We start from the raw sequence: 12,655 nt of genomic DNA on the forward strand, positions 1-12,655 counted from the left end.
GAAACATTCTCGAATATTCAAGCCTGTCCCACTGATCTGAGGGTCTGTCTTTATTCCAATACCATGCTGTTTTGATAACTATTTCTTTGTAGTAAAGTTTAAAGTTGGGGAAAGTAATTCCTACCATATTCTTTTTCCCAATGATTGGTTTAGCTATTCTAGGGTATTTATTGTTCCAAATGAACTTCAAAAGTGTTTGATCCACTTCTTTGAAAAATGTCATGGGCATCTTTAGAGGGATCGGATTAAATCTGTACAAAGCTTTGGGGAGTATTGTCATTTTAATGATATTAATTCTGCCAATCCAAGAGCAGGGTATGGATTTCCATTTCTGTGTGTCTTCTCTTATTTCTTGTATCAGGGTTTTATAATTTTCTTTGTATAGGTCCTTCACATCTTTAGTCAAGTAGACTCCAAGGTACTTGAGTTTGTGTGACACTAATGTGAATGGGGTTGTTTTCTTAATGTCCATTTCTTCCCTATCATTATTGGTGTATATAAAGAAGTCAAGCTCTCACTGTTCACAAATGACATTATACTATACTTAGAAAACCCTAAAAACTCTATCAAAAAGCTTTTAGAAACAATAGATGCATATATCAACGCAGCAGGCTGTAAAATTAACACACAGAAATCAATGGCCTTTTTATACACCAATAATGAATCAATGTGTTTAAATAAAGATATTCATTAAAAATTCTCACTTTGTTCACTGAGGAAATTCATCAATTAAAAAATTACACATCCTGGCCACTCTTGCAGTAAATAGAGGCTAAATGATTAAATATTTGCAGAAGAGTTGTGTGAGATATTAGTAGGAGAGCTTCTTGAGAAAGTAGGGGAAGGCTTCTTCAAAAGTACCGACTAAGCTAGAGCCAGAGAGATAGCACAGTGGTAGGGCGTTTGCCTTGCACGCAGCCAGTTCAGGACAGATGGTGGTTCAAATCCCAGCATACCATATGGTCCCCTGTGCCTTCCAGGAATTATTTCTGAACACAGAGCCAGGAGTAACCCCTGAGCACCTCTGGGTGTGACCCAAAAACAGAAAAACAAAAAAAGTACAGACTAAGTTGCACACACCCTTTCTGCCTATGTCCTTTCTTCATACTGTGTGGAAGCTGGACATAGTGACTAAAAGTCCATGGCAGCACTGCTTTTTGACCTTGAATAGTGGAAATTAATTCTAAAAATGTTGGAGTTAAAAGAGAAAAAGTGGCTGAATTCTTGAGCTCTCTGTACTTGTCCTGGATTAAATTTCTATTTTGCTTGGTCGGGGGTGGGGGTGGGGGTTATGCCTTTTAGCTTTTTGTTTTGTATTTCTATTTCAGGCAGCCAAACCAAAATTTAAACCTTTAAATATTTATATTTAACAGATCTATAAATCTGTTAAAGTGTTACAGAAAAAAGGCAAACCTCTACCAAAGCCAATCAATTCAGTGAAGGCTATGAAAGCAAGAGAAGTAGTACACTGAAGTAAAGAATTTCTATCAGATGTGTGCAGACCTGATGTATTGTCTCACACTGCTTCCTCCTGAGTTCTGGAATTTTAGACCCTAAATTCCACCTCAGACTGGAAAGCAAGGGAGAGGTAAAGGGTTGTTGGCAGGAGGTGTTTATAACAGAGGAGGTAGAAATGGGTATGATGGGGTTCCAAACCACAAGTGCTATCATCAGCCAGCCATTGGGAAGAGAAGCCCAAGAAAGGAGGCAATGTCATTGAGTGAGGGATGTAGAAAGTCTGTCTTGAATACAGGTGGGGGTGGAGGTGGGGGAGGACAGAATGGGGGCACTGGTGATGGGAACATTGCACTGGTGAGGAGGATGTTCTTTTTATGACTGTAACTCAACTACAATTATGTTTGTGATCACAGTGTTTAAATAAAGATATTATTTAATATTAAAAATAAAAAAATTGCCTTTGCTCTAGTTCTCGGTGGTACTGGGGGTTCTCTTGGTGAGCTCAAGTTGCTCAGCAATCATTTCTTATGATTTTCTTTTCTTTTCTTTTTTTTTGGGCCACACCCGTTTGATGCTCAGGGGTTACTCCTGGCTAAGCGTTGAGAAATTGCCCCTGGCTTGGGGGGACCATATGGGACACAGAAAAAGGTACTTTGCATGTGGGAGCCCTAGGTTTTCTCACTGATATCACATAAACTTTAAGAACTGTCAGGTTTACCCAATAAAAATAATAAAATGATGAAAAAATAATGAATGAAAGCAAGTTTAAACAGTGGTATATAAAATTGGAAAATACAGAGCTAATTAAAGAAATGTCAGGCAACTAGAAAGTAAATATTACTATCTGGCAAACAAAGTTCAAAAGCCAAAAGAACTAAAGAGAATGTAAAGTACAATGATAAATTATCACTAAAATGGTAAATTTTGTCAAGAATATAAAATTACTACAAAAATGTAAGCACTGAATTTGTGTTAAATGAAGCACAATCTGTTATCAATCTGAGGACTATCTGACAGAACCATGTTCTCTGTAGGAGACATCAATTTATGAGCCCCAAGAAATGTGTATATGAACTACCCATAATTTTGTTCATAAGAATTTAAATAGCACCATAAACAAGTTTGCTTTGAATGTTATACTCAATGTAAGGAGGATAAAAATTCTTATTAACACCTACAGGACTATACAAAATTATGTACCAAAAATGTCTGAATTGATTTAAAAAAATGAGATGGTAAAGGTCACACTGTTTTATTTTACAAATAACAAAAGGAAGCAATAACAATGAAAAACTAATGATTTGAATTTATTTATAGAGATTGAAATCATAGAGCAATCAACCACCATAAATTGATTTGAGTATTTACCGTATTTGCCGACATATAAGACGACCCTTCAACCCATGAAAAACTTCCTAAAAGTCTTAAAAGTAAGTTACTTCTTAAAAGTAAGAGGGGTGTGGATCACTCGTCCCTGAAGCTGGAACAAGTTTCAGCATGCCGTTTACCAGCATATAATATGACTCCCAACTTTTAGGAAGTTTTTCATGTGTTGAAGGGTCATCTTATATGTTGGCAAATACGATATTTGCTTGGAATTCCACTTGCCATTTCTTAAAATTTTTTTGGGGCAAATAATATAAAGTAAATTTGTTATATGACTGCCAAAGGAGCAGTCTAAGGGGTGAGAGGTAATCTGGGGACATTGGTTGAGGAACAGGGACATTCGTGGTAGGATTGGTTTAGGATTGTATGCCTAAAAATCTTTATTATGAGCAACTTTGTAAATCTTGGTATCTTACTAAAAATAAAATTAAAGCAAGAAACGAATAAAACTAAATTTTGAAAAAACCATCACAATAGCTTAAATACATGTAACCTTTTTTTTCTGAAATGCAGGCCATTCTCATTCCAAAGCTGTGTTCTTCAAATCAGACAGGGGAGTATGCACACATCTCAACCACAGTTTTCCACAAGTTTACCGTTGTCTAGATTAATCACTCCCATTGTGTCATCTAATGAGCCATTTGTTTTCCAAACTTCCCCATCACCAAACATTTATTTAATCTTCTAAGCTTTCAGTGACTCCGTTCTTTACAAAAGCCTCCAGGATAGTGAACTTGACTAATGTCTAAAAATTCTGGACAAGTTCAAGTAACTTCAAGAATGTAAGCATGGCCTTCCCAGTCATCTGGGTGCCAAGTTCCTTGACCTGATCATGGCTTTCCATCAACTTGCTTGACCATTATTTGGACTATATTGTTATTTAGAGCAAGTCTATTTCTGGAAACACCCACTCCCTGACTGTCACACTAGGTATTTCCTTTATATTTATTTTTCAAATTCCCTTATTTGTTCTTTTTATTCTCTTTAAATTTATGCCTAGATTAGTTTGCTTCCTAGTCTGGGCTAAATTTCTTGGCCAGCCACTTAACATAGATCTTGGTACTCTTTGGCCCCAGGCACTAATATGCTAGATATACAAGGTACTCATAGAACTTAACAAGAAAAACACATCTAACCCCATCAAAAAATGGGAAGAAATAATGAACAGACACTTCCTCAAAGAAGAAATACAGATGGCCAAAAGGCACATGAAAAAATGCTTCACATCATTTATCATTAGGGAGATGCAAATCAAAACAACAATGAGGTATCATCTCACACCATAGAGACTGGAACACATCACAAAGAACAAGAACAATCAATACTGGTGTGAATGTGGGAAGAAAGGAACTCTCATTCATTGCTTGTGGGAATGCTTTCTAGTCCAGCCTCTGGAAAACAATATGGATATTCTTTTAAAAAAACTGGAAATTGAATTCCCATATGATCCATCTATATCACTTCTAGGAATATACCCTAGGAACACACACACACACACACACACACACACACACACACACACACACACACACACACACACACACACTGACTTGACTGTTGTAGCCTGCAAAGATACACCTACAAGAGCTGTTAAATAAAAAAAAAATTAAATAAAAGACCTGTAATACTGAAGACTTGTGGTTGGAGTGCTAATTTTACACATCATCTTTCAGAATTCCTGCTGGTGCTCAGGATTATAATAAACAAAAAATTTCTGGGTTAAATATTTACATGAATTAAGGAGCTAATTCAAAAACAGAGAAGTGCGGGGCTGGAGAGATAGTATGGAATTAGGGCATTTGCATTGCATGCAGAAGGACAGTGGTTCAAATCCCGGCATCCCATATGGTCCCCTGAGCCTGCCAGAAGCAATTTCAGAGTCAGGAGTAACCACTGAGCGCTGCCGGGTGTGACCCAAAAACAAACAATAAAAGAACAAAAAACAAAGAAGTGCTAGTCCTGCTTTTATTTATCATTTGTTAAAAAGATAAATAATTTAAAGTAGTGAGAAGCTACAAATCTGTAAGACTTCATTTTTTCTCAATTCATCCTGTCATAGGCTTTAGATAACATAAGTGAGATATTGATATCCTCAGAAAATTGAAATCAAGAAATCGTGACAGGACAAACCAGAGTTGTTAAAATTGCATTTTGGTATTAGTGATCTATATTGCTGTAGTATGGTTTTCTTTTTAACATTTTTATTGAAAATGTATATTTTTATTATTAAATTACTGCCATACAGTCAAAATGCTGTTGGTAGTTGAGTTTTGATCATTCAATTTTCTAACACCTTCTTTCACCAATGTTCATTTCTCACTATCAGTTTTTAAAATCACCTTCCTATTGTCCTATCACACCCACCAAAGCCTATCTTTATAGCAGACACTTTTCTTCACACTCTCTTTTTCTCACTCTCTTTGTCCTTTAAGGCACCATAGTTTGCAATTTTCGTACTGAAGGGAGGTAATACACTTCAATTTACTTAATTTTCAGTCCCAATTTCAAGTCTTGTCCAAAGTGATCATTTTTAACTATTATTGTCATAGTGGTCCTTTATCTTTTTTTAATAATATAATTTTTATTTTGATCATAGTGGCTTACATATTGTTGACAATAATATTTTAGGTACATGTTAACTTAATATCAAGGGGATTCCCATCAACGAATTGTTCTCCTTACACCTCCGTTCCCATCCTACTTCCCATATCTTCCTCCCTCACCCCCGGGGCTGCAAGAATACGTGGTCTCCTCTGTGCCTAATTTGCTACTTAGTGGTCTTACACCTGTTAGGTCTTGGTAGCTTCCTTATTTCCTCTTGTAACTGGGAGGCGGGACTAAATAGATCAAGTTACATGATTTTGTTTGAAGAAGAGAAAAGTAATAAACTGGGGTAAAAATCAAATACGCCGAAAATGGGCAGAGTCCTTCTAGAGGCTCTCATCATCGGTTTGAGAGACGAAGGGGAAAAAGGTGAATCACCCCAACAGTACAAAAAGAAGTGTCAAATAAAATATCCAGTGAGCACTCCAACAATAAAGGTAAGCACTACATAAAAGCCATGATCTTGAGATAAAAACATGGCAGAGCACATAAAGAAAGAAAACAAAAACAAAAACAAACAAAAAAAATGTAATGCCAAGCATCTCTTTGGAAATTCCTCAACCATCCACGCAGGGGAAAAAGACATCCACAGTGGGCCTTTTGAGGAACCCCATGGGGGTTATTTTAGTTCTCCCCACCAGGAAAATCTGATGATACAACTGGTGGGCTGAGTCCCCTTAAAAGTTTAGGTATGCCCTGGCACTAAAGATATAATCCTTTAAAATAAATTTTCAAATTTTGTGTTTGTTCCATATTACAATAACATTTTGAATAAATTGATATTAGATAAAAAAGAAAACAAAGGAAGAAAATAAATATATAAATATAAATGGAGACAACAACTTCAATAACCACACCAAAACAAAGAAATCGACAAAACCTAGATAGATAAATAAAAAAAGGAGAAAAATTGTTTTGTGCTTTTTTTTTTTAAGAATGGAATTTAAAATTTATATTTCTTTTTTTTTTCAGGAAAGTAAAAAAATCTGATATTTATTTTTAATACAACTATTCTGCAGGAAATGTATTTTTATAGTAACATAACATATAATATAATTGACATAATAATAATACATGTAAGTCAAAGAAAGTTTCTGATTAAAAACACAATTTTCTTTTCATAATGGCTTACATATCTTTCACAGTAGTATTTTAGGTACATATTAACAATGACTCAGGGGAATACCCATCACCAAATATGTCCTCCCCCCATTCCAGTTCCCTTTCTACAACCCATATACCCCACCATCAACCCCCAGGCTGCTAGAGTAAGTGGACCCCTCTTTGTCTGGCTTACTATTAGTGATTACATATCTGTTTGGTCCTGAAACCCTCCCTTGTTTCCCCCTCTATTTAAGAGGCAGAGCTAGATAAATTGAGGTATGTGGTTTTGTTTGAAGGAAAGAAAAGCAATAGATTGGGGTACAAAATAAGAGGGAAAAAATGAAAAAGAAGTCAAAAGTCAAATACGCTGAAAATGGGCGGAGTCCCTCTAGAGGCTTCCAACCTCAGTTTGAGAGAGGATGTGAAAAAGGTAATTGAAACACCACAACAATACAGAAAGAAATATCAAAATAAATAACCAGTGAGCACTACAGCAATAAAGACAGGCACCACACAATAGTCTCGGTTCTGAAATCAAATCATGCTCGAGTGCCAAAAAAAAAAGACAAGACAAAATAAAATAAAATAAAATAATATTGGAGAAATAAACCTTAATCTCCACACCAAAATAAAGAGTCAAAAACAAAAATTGATCAATCGATAAACAAACATGTGGAAAAATGATTGTTTTGTGCTTTTTTTTTTCCTTTTCTTTTTCCCCCTGCATAGGCACAGTGACTATTGGGGATATTGTAGAGGGAATTCCCTTGTGGGTCCTTTATCTGAAAAGCACCTCCCATGCTACTATTATATGTATTTAAGTATTGGTCTTATACTGTTTTTTTGGGGGGCCCCACATATGAATGCAGTAATTCTATATCTGTACCTATCACTCTGACACATTTTATTAAGCATGACACTCTTTATGTTTATCCATGTATAAGGAAATTTCATGACTTTATTTTTCCCTAAGAATTTTATAGTATTTCATTGTGTAGATGTATCCACTAATCTATTCTTGGTACTTGGGTAAAACTGCATTGAACATAGGAGTGCAAATATCTTTTCTGCATTATAATTTTGAACCCCTTAGGATATTTTTCCAAAAAAGGTACTGTTGGAGCTAAGGGAATATCAACTTCTACATTTTGAGGAATGTTCATATTGTGTTAAAAATGCTGATCATGGGGCCAGAGAGATAATGCAGCAGTAGGGCATTTGCCTTGCACGCGGCTGATCCAGGATGGATCTCAGTCGGATTCCCTGGCATCCCATATAGCCCCCTTCCCCCCAAGCCAGGAATGATTTCTGAGTGCATAGCCAGGAGTAACCCCTGAGTGTTACTGGGTGTGGCCTCCAAACAAAAATTAAGTAAATAAATAAAATAGCTAGAGACTATATTCCCACCAGCAGTAAATGAGAGTCCCATTTTCCCACATCCACACCAGTACTGGTTATTATTCTTTTTGATGTGTGCCAGTCTCTGTGTTATGAGATGATATCTCACTGTTTTAATTTACATATCTCTTATGATAAATGATCTGGAGCATTTTTTCATGTGCCTTTTGGCCATCTGTATTTTTCTTTGAGGAAATTTTTTATCTTTTCTCCCCATTTTTTGATGAGGTTAGAATGCATTCCATTGTGTATATGTACCAGTTTTTATAGGCATTCATCTGTTGAAGGGCATCTGGATTGTTTCCAGATTCTGGCTATTGTAAATAGCATTACAATAAATATAGGTGTGCAGTAGGCATTTTTGTAATGTTTTTGAGTTTCTAGGGTATATCCCTAGGAGTGGATAGCTGGATCATATTGGAACTCAATTTTCAATTTATTTGAGGACTCTCCATATTGTTTTCCAGAAAGGCTGGAGTAGATGGCATTTCCACCGGCAGTGAATAAGAATTCTTTTCTTCTCATATTTATGTCAGCACTGGTTTTCTTGTTCTTTGTGAAGTGCTAGTCTCTGTGGCATGAGATGTTACAATAACCAGAATCTGGAAACAATCCAGCTGCCTGACACAAACGAATGACTAAAGAGTAGTACCTCTATGCAATGGCACATAGCACCTCTAACCTATCTACACAATGTAGTACATCTACACAGCTGTTAGGGAAAATGAAGTCATGAAATTTGCCTCTACATGGACTATGGAGACTATTATGTTGAGTGAAATGAGTCAGAGAAAGAGAGAGAGTCACAGAATAGTCTCACTCATCAGTGGGATTTAAAAAAAATAAAAGACAGTATGTTAATAATATCCGGAGACAATAGAGATGCGAGAGGGAAGGCCAAGCTCATGATATTAAGCTTACCACAAAGAGTGGTGAGGGCAGTGAGAGAAATTAACTGCACTAACAACTACCATGACAATAGAATGCCTGCCCTGAAGAAAGGCAGGAATTTGGGGAGGAAGGAAATGAAGAATATTGGTGGCAGGAAAGTTACACTGGTGAAGGGTGGTGCACATTTGATGACTGAAACCCAACTACGAACGTTTTTGTAATCATGAGCATAAGTAAAAAAGTTATTATTATTATTATTAATTTTGGTTTTTGGGTCACAACCGACAGCACTCAGGGGTTACTCCTGGCCCTATGCTCAGAGATCGCTCCTGGCAGGCCGACCTTCTGTATGAAAGGCAAACGCCTTACCTCCATGGCCCCAAGAAATTATTTTTAAAAAGTATATACATGGTACCTCCAGGTATTTCTTTCTTTCTTTCTTTCTTTCTTTCTTTCTTTCTTTCTTTCTTTCTTTCTTTCTTTCTTTCTTTCTTTCTTTCTTTCTTTCTTTCTTTCTTTCTTTCTTTCTTTCTTTCTTTCTTTCTTTCTTTCTTTCTTTCTTTCTTTCTTTCTTTCTTTCTTTCTTTCTTTCTTTCTTTCTTTCTCTTTCTTTCTTTCTCTTTCTTTCTTTCCTTTCTTTCTTTCTTTCTTTCTTTCTTTCTTTCTTTCTTTCTTTCTTTCTTTCTTTCTTTCTTTCTTTCTTTCTTTCTTTCTTTCTTTCTTTCTTTCTTTCTTTCTTTCTTTCTTTCTTTCTTTCTTTCTTTCTTTCTTTCTTTCTTTCTTTTTTCCTTTCTTTCTTTTTTTTTTTTTAGTAATTTTTATTGAGGTACATAGTGACAATTAATTAGGGTCATTCCCACCACCAGGGTTGTCCTCTCTCCACCCCTTTTCCCAGCATTTGGGAACAACTGCTGGCTCCATACATGCTCATTACCACACATGTACGGAGCCAGTAGTTCCCTCCAGGCATTTTTTATATTCTCCAAACAAGTCTGTAAAACTTGCTAGTGGGTCAATTATGAATGCTTCACAGTTGTCCTAAACAAGGAAAGGGGCTAGCTGTATGACTTTGTCTTTATATACTTTTGATAATAAAAGCCAGTTCTAAAGTACTGATGCTGCCTCCTCTGGAACTTTGACAATGTCAAATTTCTGACTTATTCCTTAAGTCCTTGCAGGCATGTTCAAGGCCATCCCAGACATATAAATTACTAATTAATTTGTGGAAGTTTCTTCACAAGTAAGACTTGGTGTTCCTGTTAATTTTTATATGAGTTGGAATAAGAAAAGCTGCCCATTGGACTATGAAGGACACAGGGATTTCCTATTTCCTGCAGAGATTCTAGTAAATTTAGGAAATCATGTGTCCTGAAATGCTCTGATGTGACATGAGACTGATCTTGCTTCCCTTTGGCTCTCTCTTGGATAGAATTCCATTCCCTCCACCTATTCACCTATGGAGCTAATAATGAGAAAACCACAAGATGTATGCTGAAGTATTACTTTTCAGAGGCACTTAAAAGGAAAGGGATTTAGAAGAAATTCATTACACTTATTAGTATCTATTAGACTAGCAGGGATGAAGGAGGCAATATTATTATGTAATAAGGAGGTAATATATTATTACACATATCTGTGTAATTGAGTTATAATAAAAATTTCTGCATTCTAGCTTTACTTTTTGCTATGAGTATATAACTATTGTTGATTATATGTGAATATATATCAGGAGGCTGGGTAAACCTTTAAAATGTCTTTTCAAATTATGAAGATTGACATGTTCAGCTTATTTCTCCAAGTATCAATGTATTTTATTTTTTTATTTTTGGTTTTTCGTAGTTGATGGTTTTGGTTTTTGATTTGTTCTTTTTGTACTTTTGTTGTTACTGACTTATTGTTTTTTGTTTGTTTTGTTTTGTTATGTTATGTTAACTTTTTCTTCTTTTCCCCCCTTTCTTCTAAAGGGATATTTATAACACCTAGATGGACTCCTTCTAGTTCTTTTTCTTTTTTGTTGTTTTTTTTTCTTTTCTTCTCCCTTATCTTTTGTTATATTTCTAAATAATCACATTACTGGAATCATCTTCTTCAGCCTCATAATTTGAGAGGGAAAATGGATGGTATCAAGACCAGACATTTGTATGAACATTTAGTGGAAATAAAAAATGATCAGACTTGAATACCAAACCCAAAGTCAATGACAACAGAATCGAAACCCAATCTACAACAAACTGTACAAGTGAGTAACAGTTACACTTGCGTTGCAGGGGGTAAAGGAGGGAGATATGGGATGCATGTTGGGAACAGGGATGGCGGGAGGACAACACTGGTGGTGGGAATGCCCCTCATTCATTGTCACTGTACCTTAAATATTATGTGAAAGATTTGTAATTCACTTTGACCACAATAAAAATTAAAAAAATAAAGAAATTCAAAAGGTAATCAGAAATTACTTTGAGAAACTTTATGCCACAAAACAAGAGAACCTGAAAAAATGGATAAATTCTTGGACTTCTATAACCTCCCAAGGTTGAACCAAGATGATCTGGAGTATCTAAACAGACATATCACTATTCATAAAATTGAAATAATAATAATAATCAAAAAAATTCAGAAAAACATTGTTTACTATGATAATAATAGTTGGAACTGATCACTCTGGACAAGAACTGGGTAAAGTTGAAAGTGGGAAAATATGCATGGCACCCCTTATTAACAACAATGCAATCCATAGTTTCAAAAGGCGAAAGAGAGAGAGAGAGAGAGAGAGAGAGACAGAGAGAGAGCGAGACAGAGACAGAGAGAGACAGAGAGAGACAGAGAGAGAGACAGAGATACAGAGACAGAGGGAGTGTGAGAGAGAAGCAAAATGCCTGCCCCAGAGACAGGACAGAGTTAGGGGTGGGTGAGAAGGAAACTGGGGACATTATGGACATTGGTGGCAGAAAGGTGCACTGGTGAAGGATGGTGTGTACATTCTATGACTGAAACCCAGATATGAACTTTTGTAACCATGATTCTTACATAAAGCAATAATATATATATATATATATATATATATATATATATATATATATATATATATATATATTAAAAAACAATGTGTTTTTGGGGCCGAAGAGATAGCATGAACGTAGGGTGTTTGCCTTGCATGCAGAAGGACGGTGGTTCGAATCCCAGCATCCCATATGATCCCCCGTGCCTGCCAGGAGCAATTTCTGAGTGTAGAAGAGCCAGGAGTAACCCCTGAGAGCTGCAGGGTGTGATCCAAAGACCAAAACTAAACAAACTAAAACCAATGTGTTTTTTATTGTCAAAAATGCTTTTCACAGAGACAAAACAAAAACTGTTGAAAATATAAGGGAAAAATTTAACAGGGGACATATAAAATGCCCTCTCTCTTACTTAGAATTGGTTAGCTCTGACAAAAATGTTTTATGTTTTTTCATTGAGTGAACACAAAATGAACATAATTTTCTATTCTGATAGGGTAGTAAATAGGGGATATTAATCAATACTTGCCACAACGAAAACCTCACAATAGATCTAAGGTTGTAAAAGCAAAGGGCACAATTTTTCTTTAAAAATACAATAATATAAGTAATATTTCAATAAGAATTTTTTAAAATCATTTGGATATACTTCTAAAAGAACAGCTTTCTAAATATCTTTGGAATTCAATTACTGGTTATTTGGGAATTGACAACTTGAACTCTTTACATTTTAACATGTGGTTTGCAATCAGTGTGGCTCTCAGAGAAGTCACCATTTTGAAGGAATTTTTCTAGAATAGAAAAATGAAATCTTGAAGTGA

Source organism: Suncus etruscus, chromosome 11 (assembly GCF_024139225.1).
Source record: "Suncus etruscus isolate mSunEtr1 chromosome 11, mSunEtr1.pri.cur, whole genome shotgun sequence".
NCBI lineage: Eukaryota > Metazoa > Chordata > Mammalia > Eulipotyphla > Soricidae > Suncus > Suncus etruscus.